Raw genomic sequence first — 4,547 nt, forward strand, 5'->3', positions numbered from 1 at the left:
AAAGAGGGAGCTCTTCTTAATATTTTGACACCAAAATCATGTCGATACACCTTACCGACTGCGAGTAAAACCACCCACGCTTTAACTTGACAGACTGTATATGATATATTTATATTCGCGTATTTCCCACGCATCGACTATCATATGCAATAGCGTTTTAATTTTTGTTAACTAAATTATTTACTCTGTTCATAAGAGGATTTTATTTTGATGTTGGGAATATAGCAGTATAATGCATTTCATGTAATTGTTCGCGTTTTCGAGATGCGCTGGATGATCTATTGATGAACTTTCTATAAGTCGGAACTCTCTCGTAATTAAGTCGGAACGATGTCCAGCCGATCTATTCTGGAATAGCCTATTAGAAGCAGCTTTTAATAAGTTAATTTGAAGTTTTTTACGAAGGACTAGTCACATGTTCGTGATACACACGCTGCCCTGATGAGTCGAACTTACGGTCGACTCCATCCGAACCCCGCCGAGTTTAGCTGAATCTGATTTCTCGAGTCCCGATCTCGAGAAGTTTTGGAAACCTGGGGAATCTCAAAGAAATCTTAGCATTCTCTATGCGAATACGATTTAGAATGCCACATTCATAGTTTTAAGATTTTTCAGTTCTAAACAATATTTGTATAATTTTGCTATATTGATTGACCGGTGTAGTGATTCTCCTATAATGACAGCACTATAATGATATTCTTTATCATTGTTTTACTATATTCGCGATAACATTACAAGAAAATCATTATGATATACTATAATGATTTGCTTATAAAATATTTCCGTGAGAGAATGAATGTTCATATTTAAATTCCACTAGGAAAAATAATTTGGTTGTTTTATGATGTCCCAATCAAACACTTTTCTCAATGTCCTTTAGACTTTAGACATTCAACTGCTGAACTACTATCGGCGAGAAAATTCGAGTCCCCTGGCTTTGGCGTTGAATAAGTATGTGGAGAAAAAATGGTAGGTTAATGAAAGAGGTATCATTTTAAAGGTGCAAATATTGTACGTTAATAAGCCGAAAAGTAATATTCCAAAAAATTATTTGTAGCTTACAGATCTCAAAATACAATGAAAAGTGAGGAAATTTGATAGCTTTTAAAAACACTGAACTTTGAAGCCTAGTTTTTTATTGAAAAAATAATAGGAAAAATCTGAAAAAATTCATGGTGGTACATTACACATTTCTGAACAGATTACCGTCGAAAAATTTACAAAATATAAATAATTGTTCGTTTTTGTGAATAAATATGCGAGCGCACTATCTTCAGTTCTAATGAAGATAATGAAGTGATTTAAATTGTAGGTAGTTAGTTGAACTATCTGTAATAATTTGCAATTTGAAGGAAGTATTTGCTTCTTGTTGTCTTCGTACAAATTGCGATATTTAAAGTCAGTTTTTTATATATGAAAGCAAGTGCGAGAGCCCAGCGTGGTGCTGTTTTTTCAGGGGATCGGCTTCGGTTTTCCTCAACACAGGGAAAGGGTTTGAAGGCCAGAGTGAGGCTCGAAGGCACAAGTTGGTAGGTCGGGTTCAGGAAAACCCAGGACGATCCCCTGAAAAAACGGCACCACGCTGGGCTCTCGCACTCGCTTTCCTATATAAAAAACTGATTTCAAATATCGCAATTTGTACGAAGACAGCAAGAAGCACATACTTCCTTCAATTTGTAAATTATTACAGATAGTTCAACTAACTACCTCCAATTTAAATCACTTCATTATCTTCATTAGAACTGAAGATAGTGCGGTCGCATATTTATTCACAAAAAACGAACAATGATTTATATTTTGCAAATTTTTCGACATCAATCTGTTCAGAAATGTTTAATGTACCACCATAAATTTTTTCAGATTTTTCCTATTATTTTTTCAATAAAAAACTAGGCTTCAAAGTTCAGTGTTTTTAAAAGCTATCAAATTTCCTCACTTTTCATTGTATTTTGAGATCTGTAAGCTACAAATAATTTTTTGGAATATTACTTTTCGGCTCATTAACGTACAATATTTGCACCTTTAAAATGATACCTCTTTCATTAACCTACCATTTTTTCTTCACATACTTATTCAACGCCAAAGCCAGAGGACTCGAATTTTCTCGCCAATAGTAGTTTCCTTTTTTAGTCCACAAGTAATTCACAAAATCATGATTGTGAACGATTGTGAATTGCAAACTTCATCTCTCCCTGTGTTTTAATCTTTAGCTCTTCGAAAATATCGAATCCTTACCATTTCGACAGAACACCATATTTTTTAACACCAAAATCAACTTGTTGAATTGATTTACTTATATAGAAACGCAGATTCCACTATCATTTTTTCTCTAGTTGATGCAAAATCCTGTTAAATAAAACATGAATACAACGACTAAATTTGGACCACAACGAACAAACAAAAACAAAAAATCCTATTGTAATCTGAAAAAAAAAACAAAAAACAAATAAAATTTTCGGACAAAAATAAAAAGGAGGAAAGAAAAATGAGAAGACAGCCAACCACATCACTTTCAAAACAAAATTGCAGTAATTAAAAACTTAGTTGACAGAGCTCTAGGTTTGTCCCATTATTCATTTCACACAAGAAATTTGAATATTGTTAGAAATATCCTTTTTCTAAATCATTATCCAAAAAAGTTAATTGAAAAAAATATGGTGATTATAGTTCAACAAATCAAAAACAAAGAGAATAATAATTTGCTTGTAGATAATCAGAAAGAGTTTAAAGAATTTAAAATTTAAAATTCATACTATTTTCCGCATTCCATTTAAAATGGATTGGGTGATAAATTTTTGCAAAGGTCCTTTAGATAATTTTGAAAAGTGTGGTGTTGTCTATAAGATCACTTGCAGGATCTGTAAGTTGAATTACGTGGGACACGTATTAATTTAAAAACCGATTTTGATAAGCTGAACAAAAAATATGCTAATATAATTAATTACATTTAACGTGGCTGTTTCATGAATTCTGTTTTTCTTTTACTTTCTCTATTTCTGATGTAATTGTGACAGATATATATATATATATTCGGCGGTTCGGTTTTGATTCTTCTAGAATCAAACCGAAGGCCCTATGACAAAGCCACTGAACGCGTCCTCGGGTTGCGGATAGAGGGTCCCTGTACCAAGGGTTTCTGCTGAATATGGTTACAAAAATAAATAGGCAGTCGCGGACAATTGTCCAGGGGTGGTCCCGAAGGAATTAACCCCCAAGCGGAGGTGTGAAAACCGTGCTGAAAGCTGAATGGCACCTGGGTGAGGTGTCTAGAACGGTGACAATACCAAACATAGTTGTAGTAAGTGCGGTTCAAAAGAACAGAACGCGCAGGGCTCCCGACAATGGGTCGGCCAACAATGCCGACCAATCTAAACCTGGAGGAGCCAATGAAAATGGATTCAATGCGATGGATCGGCGGGATCGTACTACGATGCGAGTGTGGCCCCTGAACACCTGATAAAGAATGCCCACCCATCACTACCGAGGAAGTGAAAAAAGTATTAAGAGGGATGAAGAACTATTCCGCATCGGGACCAGATTGTATCAAAACCTTCTGGTGGAAGAAGTTTTCTTCAACCCATCAGTATTTGGCCCGTATTTTCACCTCATATTTGAAGTTGGAAGAGCCGATTCCAGAGCGGTTGGTGGAAGGGCGCATACTGTGATCAAATTGAAAGGTGAATTTTAAATTTAAACTTTCCGGGATTTTAGAAACTGAACATTTTTTTCCATAAGTTGGTAGTACTGTTAGTGACATCTGTGCCAAATTTCACATCAAAATATTCATTATTGTTTAAGTTACGCTTTTTTTGTGAGGTATTAAAATTTAATCCTGCAATTTTTACAATGTCTTTATTTATTGAACAAAGAAGTGGCATTAAATTCTGTTTGCGGAATGAATTTTCGGCTGCGGAAACGTTGAGCATGCTGCAGAAAGCATTTAGGGATCAGTCTCTGTCTTCCAAGAATGTTCAGCAAACTCAAGAGACCGCTCCGGGGACACCGTTTTAACTCGATTGAGGAGATAAAAACCGAATCGCTGAAAGCTCTGAAGGTTATTCCGAAGGAGGACCTTGCCAAGTGTTTTGATGATTGGAAAATTCGTTGGCATAAGTGCATCGCGGTGGAAGGGGATTACTTCGAAGGAGACGAAATAGATTTGGAACAATAAGTAAGGATTTTAAAAGTAATAATAAAATTCACCTTTCAATTTGATCACAGGGTAATACTCCTGCAAAAAATAGGCAACTTAGCTGACCCGAAGAATTACAGGCCAATAACTTGTCTGAACACACTTTAGAAGATATTCACAGCTATCCTAAATGATAGGATTGTTCGGGCCATTGAACCTGTATGGCAAGAAATGTATGAACAACGAGGCTCAAAGAGAGGCGTAGCCGGATGTCGGGAGAACCTGCTCATCGATAGATGTGTCTGCAAAGATGCAGCATTCTACCAGCGTGACCTATTGATGGCCTGGATTGATTATCGTAAAGCTTTCGATTCGACCTCCCATAGACTTATCATCTGTCTTTTGGAAATCTTAA

Source organism: Belonocnema kinseyi, chromosome 3, assembly GCF_010883055.1.
Source record: "Belonocnema kinseyi isolate 2016_QV_RU_SX_M_011 chromosome 3, B_treatae_v1, whole genome shotgun sequence".
Taxonomy (NCBI): Eukaryota; Metazoa; Arthropoda; class Insecta; order Hymenoptera; family Cynipidae; genus Belonocnema; species Belonocnema kinseyi.